Below are 20311 nucleotides of genomic sequence, written 5' to 3'. Positions count from 1 at the left end.
GAAACATTGGTAGAAGTAGTGCAGGCTGTGGACAAGGACCAATGACTCAAGTATGAACAGTGTTCGGCATCACAAAGGAGTTCCCAGTGGGAGTGGGTGTACACCAGTGTTCAGCTCTGAGCCCACTGATGTTCATACTGGTGATGGACTGCATTAGCATTAGGTTGGAGAGGAGAGATCAACAAAGTTGCTGTATGCAGAAAATGTGGCATTACAGGCAGACTCTGAGCTAAAACTTCAGCAAAGGATAGGAGAATGGAATGCAAAACTGAAGGCACACAGGATAAAACTAACCACAGATAAGATGGTAATGGCAGCAAATTGTGAAAATTGGAAGAAGCCGAGAATAGAGATAGAAGGGAAGATAGTGGAAAAGGTTAACAGCTTCAAGTATCTGGAAGGGGTGGTTGAGGAGAATGGAAGTCTGAATGAAGAGGTCAGAGCTAGAATCAGATGAGCTGCAGTCAACTAGAATAGAGTGTCAGGTGTAGTCTATGACAGAAGATTGCCAAAGAAACTGAAAAGTAAGGTATACAAGGCAGTGGTGCGACCAGTACTACTGCATGCTACAGAAACCTGGGCAGTAAAAGCAGAAGAGTTAAAGAAGCCTGAGGTAATGGAAATGAAGTGCCTGAGAAGGGTGGTAGGACACACACTGTGGGACAGATGAAATGAGGACATAGCAGAAGCCAAAGCAGCTCCAATTACAGAAAAGATAAAAGAAAACAGATTACAGTGGTTTGGACATGTGCAGAAAAGCAGAAGACAATCTGGTGAGGAAGATTTGGGACAAACAGGAAGAAGGAAAGAGGAAGTGAGGATGTCCAGCAATGACATAGATGGATTGTGTGAAAGAAGATCTGCGACAGTCAGACATGAGTGTTGAAGAAGGCAGGAGTGTTGCACTGAATAGAGAGATTTGGCAACAGTTAACATGATATTCTGATCCCAAGTAGGAAAAGTGGGGAAAAAGGGGGCTGGTGATGATGATGATTTGAACATAAAGAATGCTAAAAAGGTGGAAGTTGAGGTTTACTGCAAGCAAATTCAAATTACTTGCCTGTTGTGCAAATTTCTTAGTTTATAGTATGACCTGGGAGGAGTGGAGCCGATAGCACCAGTGCAAGAAATGGACCTGAAATATTGATTGGACCTGGAGTGGAGTATCAAGGGTAGAGTGTGGCATCATCAAACAGATATATGGAGTACATCCTTAGGAGGCTGATTCTAGAGGCAAACCGGGAATGCCTACAAAATAAAATAAGCACAACTATCACAATAACTGCTTCAAAAACACTTCTAAATACTGAGTTCCATGGTGTTTAGGTAATTCTTCCATTCTACAGGGCCTTAGTGAAACCACACCTTCAGCACTTCATACATTTCTGCAAGCTATGTACTGAAAAGAACATCAGGCTGCTAAAAAGAATTAAGAGACAATCCACTAAAATATTTATGGGATGCTGAGAAGTGAACATGACCCTGAACATGATAGAGTTAGCGATCTCTTCACATGGAACAGATGGGAAGAGTACATAAGATCATATCAAAGAAATGTGAAGTCAATATTCCACTTAACATTGTGCAAATGTGGTTGGCATTGCTGCTTGGGTTTGTACACTAGCAGTAAACATGATAACTAGAATTGGCGGGAAAGCATCATTTTCCATTCCTCTAGGATGGGCTTTAGACATGGCTGGATTTAGTGGGAAAGCTGACAAGTTTAGGGTGCAGAGGTGGGGTGCCCAGGATATTGATTGGACTCCTAATAAAGCTCCACAGCCAAAGGATTCTGCAGAGGGACTATTCTGGTTCCCAGTCCAAGTCTGAGGTGTGGAGTAGTTTAGCTGAGGCTGTATCCAGTGTTACTGGCATCCTGCACACTGGAGAACAGAGTAGGTATCCATTTAATGACCTATATAAGCACAAACGTGATACCCTCAACCACTGGTTGAATTAATTTGAGACTGCAAACATCACACAGCTGTGTAAGTATGATAATAAGAGAGAATTTTAATACTTAGAAAGCTAAATGTAGGCAAGACTGGTATGCATAATGCTCTTCTGTTCTTTTCTGTTCATTCCCCAGCTAATGCCAACATACAGTTCAACAGATGGCCTCATGTTGCTCGATTAGAGAGACTGAGGGGGGAACAAGTGGTATGTATGCAGCACAAGAGAAGCATTATTATAGTTTTAAAAGTTAAAAATAGATTTTGTTTTTGTTTTATACAGTTGCAGCAACTTAAGCATGCATATCCTAACTGTAACAGCAAGTATGCATTCATTAGTCTGTAGCACAAACCAACTTTTAGAGTCAAATATAAGATTGTAATCACAGGTTCTGGGTTCAAATACCACAAGTAAAACATATACAGTACTGGATTTCTTTAATAAAATTTACATTAAATTAAATATTTACATTAAATTAAACTTTATACAAGTGTTGCTGTTAACTGTAATCTGTGTAACTGGAACACACATTATATGCAATATATGGACATTTCAAAGATTACTTTCAATAATCTGCAGTTATAGTGTGTATTTGTTAGGCCATACACTTATATGTAATAATTCAGATAAAATAATTGTATACTACTGTTAATGCATTGTAAGTCACATATAATAGTACTAATTTTATCTCATTTTTCTCACACCCCAGCCCTTATTTCTCTTTTTATTATATATTATGTGTCATCAAAATGTCTCCATGTCAGGCATCTGTACCAAATCACTAAATGCTTCACAGCACAGTGAGGCAGGCCAGCCCCCATGGATCAGCTTGCCCCCACTCCACAAGCTTCAGCACCGATGTCCAGCAGGTTTGGGAGCCACCCTGGCAGCACTGCTTCTGCTGCCTCTGCACTACCTGTGCCATCAGGTAATACTGCCCAACAGCTGGTGCACTGGTACCCTCTGGAAGCAGTGGCAGAGGAGGTGATTTCATTGCCTGCCAGGGGATGCCAGCATTGGTGTGTAGGGCTGTGCACCAATCCCATGTCAGATGAAGATGCTGCTCTCCCTCATGGTGCATAGGAGGAGAGAAGACATCAAACATGCCAGCCATCAGCAGAGGAAGGGGACAGTGATGACACTTCAGTGGGTGAGGACTCGATTCTCACTGTCTCCATCTCTCACTCCAGTCATGGTGTCCCCAACCTTTTGTGTCCCTCACCACCCTTGTCTCTTGGCTTGTTTGTCTTGTTTCTTTGCATCTGCTTCCTCACCTATCCAACTAACCTGACCCAGAAATATCTATATCCCTTACCCAGCATCCCTCTCTTACTGAATTAAAAAAAAATGAGCACCTCTCCCACAAAAAAAAAATATATATATCATCCCATACATAGCTATCCATTTCCACATGCATCTTCTTGACACACTTGATGTGGTCCCGTTGGCTATACAACATAACTACATTGTTGTCACCCCTCTCTCTGGAGGTGACAGTCAGTTCAAATTCAGTTAATATTCTGCAGATATTATCAGTTTTTTCTTTTGAAAACATGGATAGTTATGGTTCTTACCTCCCTCCCTCCTGCACATTCCTGTATTGCATTCACTTTATTCTTCTCCCTGCTTGCTCCCCATTTCACCACTTTCCTGTCTACCCCATTTTAACAACTACAATCTGTTCAAGAAATAGAATCACACACAACACACATAAGTAGCGGAAAAAGCAATGTATCCCTTCACTTTTTGGCCTCTGTGTTTGGGTGGAGTTTGGCATCATGCACCTCAGTGCTATACCGCATAACCCCGCTACACACAGTAACAAATGCTGAATGTACTACAAAGAATAATGTCATTGCATTATCACTATTGATTTAAAATTATTAGATCCACCTGGATTTGAACCCAGTATCATCTGGGCTCAAAAAGAAACATGTCAATGCATTTATGGCTGCAACCACAGAGTCATCTATTCAACAGATGTGTTTCATACACTCAATACTAACTCTCAGACTTTTAGCAAGGCAGCTCATATTTGCACACTGCATAACTGCACACAAACAGGGAAAAATGAATGGAAATGTGTATCTTGCATGCGCAAACACATTGCCAACCATCGCAAATAAAAACTGCATGCCGCTGTGCTATGCCAAGGCAAATTTAGCATGTATTAGTGCTGTTTACTGTCTATTTTACTCTTTATGCCATGAAACTGCATATGGAAACTTAAACTGAACAAAATGTCACGTATTTACAATGCAGCCATGTGTTGCCTCCCCCCATACACTGCAACCCTGGTGTCTTCAGTACTTTTTTACAAATATATCAACTACACTGCATATATTAATATCAAATGTTGTGTGATATGCAATGCACATCAATCTAGTAACATGCAGAACTTGAACTATCTTCACTGTTAAACATGCCTACACATCTATCAACTGACCCTGGGAACTACTGACCAATAAGCCTAACCAGCCTTATCTGCAAGCTATGAAAAGATTAATAGGATCATAACACCATAGGAAGTTATTAGACTAATGGCCCTAGGACCCTTACAAGCCTAGCCAAGTTCTACCCTTATTTGCATGATCAGCACTTATTGCCCTTGTCCACGAGGGACACAGATGGAACTCTTAGGGTGACTTTATGGTTACCCATCTAATCGTCCAGACTGCAATTGAAGAGGACCAATGAGGTGCTCTATTTCACATGAAGTGGGAGTCTGCTCCAAAGATGTGGTAACCTCTGGGAGACAAATCTGTCCCTCCAGCAGATTCACAGGATTTATTAATGTCACATACCAGATTAAGGTCTTTAGTGTGAGTAACTCATGTACCAGGTGATGCAGCATTTCCAATAAAACAGGGTCAGAGATTGTCATGCATGCAAGGCAGAGATCACCTCTGAATAGTCTGCATGAAACAGAATAAAGTGACAGTGATTTAAGACAATCTACATAGGACAGATGCTGAAGACCTTGAATTTTCCTTGTGAGGAAACCTTGTGGTCTCCCCAATTGCTGCAGGTACCTGGAAAGGTACATACCAAAAGGGGCATTGTACACAATTATTGGCCTGATGATGAAAGAATACAGGGAGGTTATAACTTTTTTTTTTCTGGGGCAATGCCCTTACTTATGCAATGAGCCATATAGAATGCCCTTCTTACCACTGTGGAGATATGGTGGTCACAGTTAAGATTGCTGTCAACCAGTGTGCCCAAATTTCTCACCACTGAATGCATACTTAAGGTGTTGCTATTGATTTGGTAGTTAGCAGGAACATTGCCCTTATCAAAGGGGATGATAATACACTTTTTTGCATTGTGTTTAAGTCCATGACTTTGGCACCAATCATTTATTTGTGTAAGACCATCTTGTAGGATGTTGACCAAATTTGGAGACCCAATGACCACTCCCAATTTACAGTTATTGGGAAACTTTGTCAGCCATAGACCATTAGTTTTTGCTTGTACTTTAGAGAAATAGATTCCAAACATTAGAGGTCCCCGGACTGATCCCTGTGGAACACCACTGGTTACAGGTCTGCTGCTGGAGGTGGATTCCCCTACTTTGACTATATGGGTTCTATCAGTGAGCCAGTTAGCAACCCATCTAATGATATAAGGGTTGATACCTAGCTGGGCGAGATTGTCAATGATGCCTGAGTGGGAGATAGTGTCAAACTCCTTGGCTAAGTCTAGGTATGCTGTATGCACAGATTTCCACTCATCCAGGGCCTTGGTGACTGTCTCAAAGAAGTCCACCAGGTTTAACAGGCATGATCTCCCTTTGACAAATCCAAACTGAGTAGAGTCAAGTCCTGTGGGCATTATCCACAAGGAAAGAGGTGACCTTCAACACTCTTGACCCAACACATATTTGTTTTGTCAAGGGTAGATCGTGCTTATTAAACCTAGTGTACTTATTTGATAATGTCCCCAAAGCTCTGGATGAGGGAAAACAGGGCATACCACTTATCTTGATTTAGCCAAACCCTTTGATACAATCCCCCATTCAGGTATCGTAGAGAAACTCTCCCATCTGGGGATTAACCCATGCATTACTAAATGGGAAGCCAACTGGCTCACTGACAGAATGCACATTTTCAAAGCTGGGGAGTCCACCTCCACCAATAGACCAGTTACCAGTGGAGTACCACAGGGATATGTGCTGGGCTCTCTACTCATTGGAAAGTCTTTCTCTGAAGTTCAGGCAAAGGTAGATGGCCTGTACCCTGCCAAATTTGGAGATGACTGTCGGCTGAGCACAATCATTTACAGTCCTGCAATGATGTTAAAATATTACACAATAGTCTGACACAGACACATGACTGTTGCCCAACTCATGGACTGAAACTTAAAGCAAGAAAATGCCTCATTGCCCTCTTTGGCAAAAAAAGTAGCCCTACTAATTATGTTATCCACAGCACCCATCTAAGCTCTAAGTCAGTGGTATGAGACTTGAGAACACAGGTTGATAGCAATCTAAACTTCAATCACTATGTGTCCATGGTGGTAAGACACACATTCTAAATTGCCCACATCATAACTAAGGGCATCATATCCAAGATCAGGGAGGTCATGGCCCTGCTGGACTTGACCTGTATCAGACCACTAATTGAGTAAAATGCTCTCTTCTTTATATACCTCAACAGACACCTGTAGGAACTGGAAACACCACAGAGGTATCGGTCCAGAAGAACCCAGAGCCTCCATAACATCACATATATGGAAAGACTGGATAGCCTTGTCACTGTACTCAGTATCCTACAGGCTGCAAAAAGGTAACCTGTGCCTGGCCTACAGACCAGTCTGGGACCCTGCTGTAATATAAATGCTGGACATCTGCAAATCACGTGGGACAAGAATAACTTGCTCCATGAATCTTAACCTAGCCTGTGACATAAACAGAATATGCTGGACAGACAGATATATGTCCCAGCAATTGATGCTCCACTGTATTAGGCTCCCACTACAGGTAAAGCAGTGGTCCTCAATGACCCTATTCAAGTGCAAATTTGACAACTGGATGGGTGATTATAAATACATCCTTGGGTGGCACCTATGTCCCTCATGGACAGGGCCAGTTGATGCTGATCAAAAAATCACTCTGCAAACAATGAACATTCAATTATGCTCAATAAGGGTACTTGGGTTTTTACACAGCTAGGCCTGTAAAGGCTGTAGGGCCATTAGCCTAGAAACCTCCAAGGAACCTATGAAGCTATGAACCTATGCAGGCCTCCCATCATCTTCTTTCCTACATCCAGTGCTGATGTCATGCACTGTAAGTTGTCCTGCAGGCTTTTAAAAATCAGACCTGTGCAGTGGTGCTGGCATAAAGTACTGAGTTCTGCAGTCTGTGTTCTTAGGTATTGGTTTGTTTTGTGTGTGTGTGTGTGTGTGTGTGTGTGTGTGTGTGTGTGTGTGTGTGTGTGTGTGTGTGTGTGTGCGTGTGTGTGTGCACATGTTTCTAGCCAGAAGAGCAGAAGTGTGTATCCTACAGTTACCACTCCAATCCCATAGATTGACAGTATTTTGATATTTGCATATGCCTACACATCCATTTCATGCAGCCTCTCAACATCTTCTCTCCAACACGCCCTGCTGATGTCACATACTATAAGTTGATCTGCAATTTTGTAAAAGTCAGAATTGTGCAGTGGTGCATGCATAACTCATTACAGCAGAGTGTGCCTCCAGGCATTTCTATAGTTACCTCCTACTGCACCTCTAGGTGTCAAATACTGCATTAATAATTCCAAAAACATGCTACATACAAGATGTCAGAATATTTTATCTTGAAGTATACATGATGGCAAACAAAATTGCATTGATAGTTGACGTCTGTCAATGAGTATTTGTTAGAACTGTAAGGTGATAACTTCATTTTTTAGAAGCTGAAGCCACACCCACTGGGAGTTAAAGGTACACACTCAAAAGAGCTGTACTGGAGGGAATGAGATAAAGTACTGAGTTCTGTAGTCTGATTACTTAGGTAGGGAGTTCTGTTCTCACTGAACTGGTGTGTGTTTGTGTGTGTGTGTGTGTGTGTGTGTGTGTGTGTGTGTGTGTGTGTGTGTGTGTGTGGGTGTGTGTGCGCGCATGTGTGTGCATGTGTGTGCGTGTGCGCGCGCTCGTGTGTGTGTGTGTGTGTGTGTGTGTGTGTGTGTGTGTGTGTGTGCATTTGCTTGACATTACAGAGAGTCTTTTGCACCAGCCATGTGGGACACTTATTGCTATATTCTCCTTACCAGACACTGCTGATTTCAACAGCTATAAAGTGTTGCCTGAAAAACTTCAAATCAGACTTGAGCTGTGGGGCTTTCCTTAAATACAGAGTTCTGTAGTCTGTGTAATTAGATGTAATTAGATAGGTAGAGGTTCTGTTCTCAGTGCAGTCAATGTGTGTGTGTGTGTGTGTGTGTGTGTGTGTGTGTGTGTGTGTGCGTGTGTGTGTGTGTGTGTGCGTGTGTGTGTGTGCGTGTGTGTGCGTGTGTGTGCGTGTGTGTGTGTGTGTGTGTGTGTGTGCACGTGTGTGTGCACTTGCTTGATATTACAGAGAGCCTTTTACACCAGTATGTGGGACACTGTTATTGTCATACTCTCCTCACCAGACACTGCTGATTTCATCAGCTATTTCTGATTTCTGGATGTGCACTATTCCCACTAGGGCAGGGTCAGAGACTGGTCTGGAGGCCAAGCAGAAGTCAAGTCATCCTATACAATACAGATTACAGTGACATGGATTTCTTTCTATCCATGTACGTCATGGCGTGGATTGTAGGCACTTTGCTTTCTTGTAGAGTAACCCCTGTGGTCTCTCCAGCTGTTGCATGTGTCTAGTGAGGTACATGCAAAAGAGAGTATAATACTCTTTTTTAATTTCTCCAAATCTTTTTGGTTTCTAATACCATGATAGGAATGGTCCCCATTCCTAAGTCAATGTATGATTAAAGTTCATGAAATTAGTATTGTTTCAAACTTTCATGTTAGCCAGAAGTGCTCTTTGCAGCATCTGCAATGTCCCCAGTAATGGCTTCTTCTGAAATTTGTATGGAGTTACATGTATTGGCAAGATATCCAAGTATGATTGTAGATTCTTTTATTAAATATATAAATAACAAGACAGTTAGAAGTTTTATACATGAACAGTAGGTATAAATAAACATATTTCGACTCATAGATGAGAAAACAATCCTTCAGGAGATTTAACATATTATTAAGTAATAAAGCAATACGCAATATGTACACTATATACAAGTTAGGCAACCTGAAAAAACAAAAAAAAATTTTTAACATTAACTATTTATTATATTTAAGACTTTTTCTAACACTAACTTTTTAATGCTTTTTTTTTTGGACTTCTAACTAAGTGCCTTTGAGCATCAATATATGAAAAAGCCATTTTCTGGAAAGTAACCCAATTTAGTTTGGTTCGATCCAGCCAATTTTGTATTATGTAAAGTTTTAGTAATGAGCAAATAAAAATGATAACATGAATATCTAATTTTGAAAGATGAATTAATGGAATATGAAGAATAGCAAGTTCCCATGACAATGTAGACTTTTGGTACCCCATTTTCTGCAATCTGACTTTCAAAGAGGTCCATAATCTGTGAGAAAAATGACAATACCATAAGATATGTAGAAGGTCTGCTTGGGGGTGAGAACAACATGAACATGATGGGGATTTACTTGGGTTAAATTTATTTAATTTGTATGGGGTATAGTAGGCGTCATTATTAATCATTAATTGTGTATATGATAATTTTTTAAAAGGGATAAATTCCTTTGTAAATCTAATGGCCAAAAGTTTCTGAGACTCTGACAATTGTGAGTTATAACTTAACCAAACATTTGATAAAAGACAATTATGGTCCATTATTAAGCTATTGATTAACTTATAAGAGTTTGAGAGCATTTTATCTGATGAGGAAAGTATTTTGATAATCGTGTCGAGGTTTTTCATTTGTAGTTCTATGTGGTCTAAACATAAAAACTTGTTTTTAATTATTACTCTTAGTTGACTAAGGATTGGTGAATAGTTCCAATTTACTTTCAAAATTTTACGCCAATCGGGTAAAGATAAGTCAATATATTTCAAAACATCTCTAACTTTTAAATTTTTTATTAAAGGATATGTTGTTAAGTTAAAGGGTTTGTTGTCTATCATTATATTTGGGTTTAGATGAATTGGTTGAATAAGGTGAGAAATCTTTTCTAGATTACATAGTTTGAGTAAGGTTTGGAAGGCTCTAATCTTTTGTTTAATTACAGTAGACATATTTTTAATAAATAAACTATCCAAAGAGATAAAAGGAATAGCTTCTGGATTTATATTTTTGAAATGATGTAATTGTACCATAATTTTATCCATAAAGAATGATTTGTATAAGAAATATTCTTGAAATTAGATATGGTGAGAAGTTTATTAGATGAGACAATCAAATAATAGAGATATAGATTAGGAAGGCCTAAACCACCCTTGTCCTTCAAAATTGACAATCTGGAATAGGAAATTCTAACAGATTTAGGGAACCATAAAAATTTTGCCAAAGCTTTATTTACAGACTCAAAAAGATTTTGGAATTATCTGATCAGATGATGTGAACTGGTAAAGGAATTTAGGCAGAATGTTCATTTTAATTATGGCCTTTGATAAAAGTGAAAGGTTTAGATGTTTCCATCTGTCCATATCAGATAATATTGAGTTCCATACTTTATTGATGTTATTTTGAAAAGAAGATTTATTATTGTGTTCTAAATTGATACCTAAATATTTTATACTATAAGTAAACTGAAAATGATGATCTGAAAACAAAAATGATTTATGTGCTAAGTGATTTAAGGGAAAGATATGAGTTTTAGAAGAATTTAAAAGATAATTCGAAACCGAAGAGAAGTAATCAATGGAGTTTGTTATTTTTCTATAATCAGATAATGGAGTTTGGAAGTAAATAACTAGATCATCAGCGAAAGCTGAAAAATGAATTTTGGTATTAAGAATTCTGGAGACATTATGAAAAGTATTTTGAATAATATACAACAACAAAGGTTCTAAATAAATGTTAAAAAGAAAGGGAGACAATGGACAACCCTGTCTTGTTCCTCTGATAATCTTTATAGGAGAAATAAATTGACCATTAATGTAAAGTCTAGTAAACATATCTTTGTATAAAACTTTAAAAAAATTTATAAAGAATAAAGGAATATTGAAACATGACATAGTTTGAAAGAGAAAGTTCCAACAGACTCTGTCAAAGGCATTTGATGCATCAATGATCAGACCATATATAGGGTTTGAATTTTTTTTAATGAGATGAATGATAGACTCTAAGGACAGAGTATTATCCCAAGCATGTCTGTGGGACATAAAACCTGATTGATCTAGGGAAATAATTGAGGGTAAAATCCGTTTCAATCTGTTAGCCAAAATAGATGATAAAATCTTAATATCTACGTTTATTAAAGAAATGGGTCTATAATTTATTGGGTCAGATTTTTCTTTATTATTTTTTAGAATTAGGATGGTTTTAAATGTATTCCAATGAATATCTGAGATATCGTTAACTCTTATATGATTATATACTTTGAGAAGAAAGGGAAGAATTACCAATTTGAAAGTTTTGAAAAATTCTGGAGTAAAACCATCTGGACCAGGAGATTTTCCCAATTTAAGATTATCAATTGAATCCGAGATTTCTTGTAACGATATAGGAGCAGAAAGTAATTTTTGTTGACTATCATTTAATTTAGGGAAATGTAGAGAATTTAAAAGATTTTTAAGTGATTATCATTAACTGAATTAGAAGAACCTGAATATAAATCAGTATAGAGAGAAGTGAATAGCTGAATTATCTCTTCATCCGTGTTATATAATTTATTTTTATAAGATAAAGATGAGATTTTTGGTCTTTCAAAATTAACTTTAATAATTCTCGCTAATAATTTAGAAGGAACCTGGGCCCATTCTGAATATGAGGCAAGTAATTTTGTTCAGCTAAAGAGAGATTATTTTGGTGAAGCAAAATTAAATCTTTCTGACAGTCGAGAATTTGTTTTTCTATAGTAGGGTCATGATTCAGTCTAAGATGATTTTCCAAGGAAAAATTCTAGATTTTAAGAACTCCTCTTTCTTAAAGTATTGCTTTTTGAAAAAGCTGCTTTACTAATAAATAATCCTCTTAATCTCACTTTACATGCAGCCCATTGTATGTCATAAGGAATGTCTGATGACCCCAGGTTATTTTCCATTTCCTGTAATATTTCTGAACATTGTTTGCAAATATCTTCATTTAGCAGTAAATTATTATTTAAAGACCACTTATTAAAGTCAATTTTATTTTTAATATTAGAGTTTATGTTTAATTTTAGTGAGATTCTTGAATGGTCCGAAAATAATCTAGGTTCAATGTTAAAATCCAAAATATATTTTGAGATATAATCAGAAATTAGAAAGAAATCCAATCTGGACCACGAACGGTAACACTTGGAGTAATAAGTATAGATATCATTCTTATTTAAGACTTTAACATTGTGAAGTGGATCAATTAAATTATATTCTGTCATCAAATCATTAAGGGCCATAGTAGATTGATAATTATAAGTAACAGTGGAACGGGATCGATCAATTACTGGATTTATTACTGTGTTCCAGTCACCACCCACTATAATATGGTGGTCTTTATAGGATGTGAGAATATTATAAATTTTTAAATGAACAAATGTTGTGAATTACATGGGCCATATAAGTTTAAGACTAAAAGAGGTTTGTCCAGACCAACAATAGAAGTGGTAAATAAACACCATCTCCCTCATTATCAAATTTCTCATCAATAATGTTCCCCATGAATTTTTGTTTAATGATTATAGCTACTCCTCTGGAATTAGATGAGTCACCTGAAGCTACTATCTTTTGATCCATTTTTATTTCTCTCTTTATTCCAATCAGCTGGCGGAATATGGGTCTCTTGAATAAAACAAATATTTGCCTGTGACTTAAAAATCAAATGAAATAATAATGACTTTTTGGCTTTGCCTTGAATACCTCTAACATTCCAAGAATCCAATATTATATCAACTGGCATATTCAAGGCATACAATCATTATTGATGCTATAAAGGTGAACTCAAAGTAAAAATCCAATAATACTTTAAAAAAGAAAAAAAAAGAAAAATCAGCATTTGAATATGCAATCGGGTCAACAAATATCATTTGCTGAAAAATAAAGAAAAACAATTTTTCAAGAGCAATAAAATGTATATTAATATCCTTTATCCTAACCCTAGTGCCTACCCACCAATCACCCTGTGATAAAGGAAGATCAGAAGTGAATAAGATAGAAGTTGTAATTATAAATAATAATAACATCGGATTAATATAAAAATTGCTCAAAGGAAGCCTAACACAAATTAAAACCAGAGTAATACTACTAAAACTATATACAAGACTAACTAAATTCAAGATGTCCAACATACTCAATCCCTACTTGAAATACTAAGCTAAAAGCTCCTATTATTAAGTAAAATTATAGTGATTAAATGCATTTCCTCAAGTATTTCAAAGAAGAAAAAAATAGAATAAATTTTGATTAACTAAAACAATACGGCATAACAAGTATTACAATTAAAACAGAACATAAGTTAGGTAATGTAAATAAATATAAAGAAACCCATCTAATAACACTATCATATATGTAAACAAAACAGTGAGAAATCTAGGGATAGTTGTATCATATATAAGGTGATGTTTTAGATATACATATATATAAAAAAGCCATAAACATTGCTAAACAGATAAAATCATGCACTATCCAATAAACACTCTTTAATGCTTAGTAACTTTTTCCCAGTAGTCAAATAGACAATAAGTGTGATAAAAAACTCAAATAACTATAGAATGAGCATTTAACTATAGTTCAAATAAAGCATAAACTGTCCTCCAAGCGACCATACTCTAAGAAACAATTCAATATAGATGTAAGCTAACTGTATAAATAGCAGTAATATAGCATCTGCTCACAATGATATATTATAAATTGAATAGGTTTTGGCGCCATCTAATGTTCAAAGATAAATACAAATAAGAACTATTGGATAGTACCTTAAACTATAGTATGTACACTAGATTAAATGAATATTAATGTACTTTCATATGAATTTAAATAAATTTTAGAATACTTATACTAATGGCTCTGTTAAATTATATAGTTAAACTGTCCTTCTAAAATATAAAAGCAATACAACAAACAGGATGTAAAAACACAGTGTTCATAAATATACTCATTATATCATCTAAATAGAACAAAAACAAGTAGGCTAAACTCAAAAAATCAAGGAGTTTAAATATAGACAGGTAAGTTTAGCTAATAACATTTAAAGATATCCATTCCAAGTATTACATTTGTGTAAAGGCTTTCTATAACAAAACCACCAACTGCTGTCCCCTAATCAAGCTTCTGAAAAAAAATGCATGAATTTCTCAAATGAACAGGTGTACAGTGTAATACTTGTCTATTTAAACATTTTGGCATCTTTCAAGATAACATAAAAAACAACATTTTGTAGGAAAATATATGTTCTCTTCTTTACCCATTTTCTGGAATTGTAATAAATGAAACTAACCTGTTCATTTGTTTCAAGAACAATTTCCATCCTAATGCATGAAGGTAACTGCTCTCTTTGGAGCTAGAGAGACATGTATAGGATCGCTGAATGTAACGTGTGAGAAAGACATATTTAAACTTAAAAACATCCTTCGCTTGTGAAGAGGAACACTGTAAATGATAGAAAGTCCTAATAAAACATTCCTGATGCTGAATACATGCTGAAAACAAGCGCAATTGTGTATGCGAAGCTGTCGTGCTTTCGCAACAAATGATGACGTCACCATCCATCTCAGAGAGTCTGTAGTGGGTGCGCTATCGTGTAGAACAGCAGTTGAAGCTATGAGCAGAAGATTTTTCCTTCAAGAGTCTCGAGAGGCGTGGTTTCTCCCTCCATAAATCTTATAACTGACACAGGGGACTGTAATTTAAAAGCTTTTTAAAAAAAACTAGTATACTGCCTTCACACAAAGCAAGGAAATGAAAGAAACATAACTATTTGACTGTTTTTAGCACTTATAGTAAATCTATAAATCTGGAAAGCCTGTCATAGCACAATATTATTTAAAACTTATCAGAATTAAAACAAAATAAATTCAAAACAAGTTATTGAAGTGAAATAGGATTAGGTCATAACAGACATGTACATCCTATATTATAAATATTGTCTGAAAAATAACACTTTTGTATTCCATTGACAGTAACATATTATGATACAGTGTCAGGAAGCTTTTAAATGTTTTAAGAAAAATGTCTTTAGCATCTTTGGGGTCTGAGCACACAAACCTTTTGTCATTAACTGTAAAAGACAAAGTATTTGGATAGGACATACGAAATCTTATCCCTCTTTTTATCAAGTCAGCACAATAGGGGGCAAGTTTTTGTCTATTTAGTTTAATTTGAGAAGGAAGATCTTGGGAAAAAGATAGTTTGTGAGACTTCCATATGAACTGTTTTTAGTTTTAGCTGTTTCCAGGATCTGGAAAGTATCCTGAAAGTTTAATAACTTAGTATAAATAATCCATGATGTGGAAGAATCTTGCTTTGCATGTAATGCTCTATGTGCTCTCTCTACAATTATAGACTTTGAAGATGTTTCACAGTTTAACAATGTTTCAAAGATATTCTTAGTCACAGATAGCAAGTTTTTATTGTCATAAGATTCAGGCAAACCACGAATAATGATGTTATTTCTTCGACTCCTGGCCTCCAAATCCAACAGTTTAGCTTGTATATCAGAAATAATCTTATCTTTAGACTTAAGGTCACTTTCCAATGAATCTGTTTTTAACTCTAAAGCTGAATTTCTGTGTTCAATCATATCCATTCTATCATTTATTTGCTTTAAAGTTTTACTAAAGTCAGCAAATTGTTCTGAAAAGTTTTGGATAGCACTTTGGATAGGCTTTAATGCTACTTTTAGTTCGTCTAAAAGGAAATTTGAATCATTTAAGTCTTTATTACTTACTTTGGAAGTTTCAGTAGGTTGTTTAGATGTCCTTAGTCTTTTGAACTGGAATCTTTTTCAGGAGAGAGCATTGAAGAAAATTTGGCCTTTGTAGGCTGAGTCTCCATGGAGTCGGATTTTGTAGCCATGCCCAGAGATGAACTGCAATTGACAGGATTTCAGGAACCAGGAATAGACTGGAGCAGCAGGTGTCCCAGCAGCAGATAGAACAAAATTGTTCTGAGGTAAAATAAATCCCAGGATAAGAAGTCCAGAGTAAAAAATAATCCAAATTCGTAGTAAAAGATTTATAAAATCTTTTAGTAAAAAAAACTGAGGAAAAAGATTGGTATAAAGTTGTAAAAAAACCAAAAGTTAAATAGCTGTGAGGAGCTCAAGGAGTAGGGACTAAACTAGTCAGCAGCCATCTTGATCATCATGATTGTAGATTCTTTTTTTATAAGACCCATTGCTCCTAATACTATTGGAACTGTCTGGGTACCGTTCTTCCACATTGCTCTCCTTTCTGCCTATATCTATCTTTTGAACTGTTGTTAGTTGGTGATCCCATGTTCTATGATACTATGTGGCTCATGTTTCCAGTGGTTTTCAGCTACTTCAATATTATAATGTTTTCACAATCCCCAGTGTAACAGTCTTGAAACATTATCATGCCTTTCAGTATACAGTCCTTCTGCCATTAGTATATCACAATCAGCAGCAAAGTGCAAGTGCAACTAACACTAGGTAAGACTGCAATCCAAATTGTAGCTTGCTACAGATCCCCCACCATACCCCAAGATTCTCACTACACCTTTCTAAACATACTGGAAAATATTAAGATAGAACCAAACACCCTAATACTGGGTGATTTTAACTACCCTGCCATTAACTGGGAAAACTACTCATGTCCCAACACCTTTGCACAACGGTTCTTGGAATTCATAAATTCCAACGCCCTGGATCAACTAATCCATAGTCCCACCAGGGGCTCCAATATCCTAGACCTGGTCATTACCAACATGGGAAATCAATGCTCCATACCTATGGTCACCCCCTCGTTAGTCATGTCTGACCATAAGCTAATCACCCTTAACATCCACAACCCACCCCCACCCCCCAGTAAAGAAACCACCATAAAAAACTTCTCCAAAGCCAACTTCATGCTACTCAAGTCAGAAGTGACAAACTTCATGACACCCATGCAGAAGGGAACTGAAAGTTCAACTGCTGAATCCTACACTAAGGCACTGTACGAGCACATCCACTCATGCATGAATCGTGCCATCCCAAATAGAACCAAAATGCTCTCATCCAAAAAAAGGAAGCCAATCTGGTGGTCCCCTGCCATAAACAAACTTTACAACAAAAGGAAGGAACTTTTGCAGAAAAGAGGAAAATCCCAGGATGCAAAAAACTCCCTTACTAGCCTCAGTAAGAAACTGAGATGCCTCATAAAATCCTCCAAAGCTAGTTACGAAAATAAAATTACCAAAGATTCCAAAGACAACCACAAAGCATTCTATAACTATGTCAAGAATCTAAATGGCAATGCTCAGATCTGCTCTGAGCTAAAACAGAATGGCATTAAATATACTGATCTGAAGGATATTGCCAATATCTTGGCAGATCGATTCAGTGCCAACTTCACCCCCCTCTCACCCCCTAAATGGCCCATCTCAATACCGGAAGATTGCCAAATTCCAGTAATAACGGCCACACAGGTACAACACACACTCTCTAAAGCCAAGAATACAGCATCCATGGGACCAGATGACATCCTGGGCTGTGTACTACATGAACTACAATATGAACTGGCACCTCACCTAAGTGTCATGTTTAATCATAGCCTCACCTCAGGTTTCATGCCCACTGAGTGGTGCAGAGCTACAGTTATCCCAATCCACAAGGGGGGATCCACCTTGGATCCCGGAAACTACCATCCCATCAGTCTGACAAGCCTTATCTGCAAGGCCATGGAGCGTATTATCATGGAACTTATAAACAAAGACATTGGCAACCTTCAAACACTGGACCCCACCCAGTTTGGGTTTGTGAAGGGCCGATCTTGTCTCCTGAACCTGATTGACTTCTTTGAATCAGTCTCCAGAGCCATGGACAAGGGTAAGGTGGTCCACACAGCCTATCTAGACCTTGCCAAGGCCTTTGACACCACCCCCCACTCTGGAATCATAGATAAACTTACTAAGTTGGACATTAATCTCTATGTCACCCAATGGGTTGCTAAATGGCTTACTGATAGAACCCACACTGTAAAAGTAGCCAACTCCAAATCCACCTCCAGACAAGAGACAAGTGGAGTACCTCAGGGTTCAGTCCTGGGGCCGCTCTTGTTTGGCATCTACTTCTCTGAAGTACAGGTCAACACTAAGGGACTCTGGCTAACAAAGTTTGCAGATGACTGCAAACTGGGAGCCATTATTGAATCCCCAAATGATGTGGATACTCTACAAAATGGCCTTACAGAAACAGATGCTTGGTGCCAGAGCCATGGGCTCAAGCTCAATGCCAAGAAATGTATTGTTATCCCCTTTGGGAAAAAACATGTATCCATGAATTACCATATAGGTGGCAGTACACTAAACACAGAAAGTGTGATAAGAGACTTAGGGACACAGGTGGACAGTGGTCTCACCTTCGATAACCACATCACCACAACAGTCAGGAAATCCTTCTATGTGGCACACCTCATCACGAAGGGCTTTTCATCCAGAAAAAAGGAGGTCATTAGACCCATTATAGAATACAACGCCCCATTTGGTATGTACCTCTCAAGACATCTGCAACAACTGGAAAGGCCTCAGAAATACCTCACTAAAAGAATCACAGGCCTAAAGCAGATGCCCTACGCTGACCGCCTTAAAAAACTCCAGCTATACCTTGTCACATATCGTCTACTCAGAGGCGATCTCTGCTTAACATACAAGGCCATGTCAAACCCAGAGCTGTTGGACATGCTACACTTAAAGAAATCCCAATCCCTCAGAGCTACACACTCCAGGGATCTAAACCTTGTCATCACAATAAACAAAACATGCTGGAGGGATAGGTTCCTGACCCAGAGACTCCACAGACTCTGGAATAGATTGCCCATACATGTCAAGCAGAGTGCCTCTTTGGACCTTTTCAAGAGGAACCTTGACGATTGGATGGGAGAAAGGAAATTCACCCCAGGGAACACGTCAGTCGCCCTGCTAGACAGGGGTCCAGGAAAGTAAATAATGTGGGAAGAAATAGCCAGGGAATTGTTATGGCTAGGCTTGTATAGGCCCTAGGGCTGATAGCCTAGTACCAACCTATGAACCTATGAAGTGTGTGACTGTTTCCAATTCAGTCTAACAAAACCTACATTTGTCTATTTCTCCCACATGTTTGATGGACTTTGTAAACCCGTGTGTATGTTGCCCACTATCTTGGGCCACCAATATTAAACTTTCATCTTTTGGTTTGAATTTGCCTCTCCTTAACTATTGCTGCATTCGATCCTGATCAACATGAGGTTCTTCCAGGAGTTTTCCATAATTGCAACTATATTTATGCATTTTCCACATTTCTTGCCTTCTCTTCTGAGCCTACACCTTATATTCTTTCTTTTGCTTTTTGGCACATTCAGTTGCTGCCTGATTTGTATCTACTTCTGGTTTGATTTCCATTCCCGCTTGAAGCTGACATGCTTTTGCTAGACTAAGAAGGTAAGTCAGCCTAGATTTATTCTCCTCATGTTTCAAAACTTTCACAATATTTGGGTCTTTTGATGTCAGCAGATATGTATGCAGTCCCATGATTACAGGTCTGTACATTCGGAATAGGGAATATATAATCTTGCTAAGCACTGATTTTTATAAATCATTTGATGAGCATGAAACAGCCTTCTTGTTTTCCTTTCTAATCTATCCAACACCTTCTGGGGACAGTCAGTCACTATAAAACTGTAAGTTAGGACAGGAAAAGCAACTTGGTTTACAGCTTGAATTTTGTTCCTAGATGTCAACACTGTTTTCAGGATTAATTTAATACTCTATATTAGTGCTCTGATGTGATTCTTGTAGAGTGCTGTAATATAATTGTGGGATCGGAATACAATGGTATGATTTATGATGTGCACAACATATGCTTGCAATACCAGTGGCAACACTTGGTGGTCGAAGTTCAGATTGCTATGTATGTGTGCTCCCAGTGCTTGCATCACTGGGTTTTAGCATAGCGGGACTGTTGTTAATGCTGTAATTAGCATGGAATTCCAATTTGCAGAGGGACAAAATAACGGCACATTTTTGAAT

This window comes from Protopterus annectens, chromosome 4.part0 (genome assembly GCF_019279795.1).
Source record: "Protopterus annectens isolate FY-2018-M chromosome 4.part0, PAN1.0, whole genome shotgun sequence".
Taxonomy (NCBI): domain Eukaryota; kingdom Metazoa; phylum Chordata; order Ceratodontiformes; family Protopteridae; genus Protopterus; species Protopterus annectens.
The sequence above is the reverse complement of the archived record's forward strand: the minus strand, read 5'-3'. Positions refer to the sequence as shown.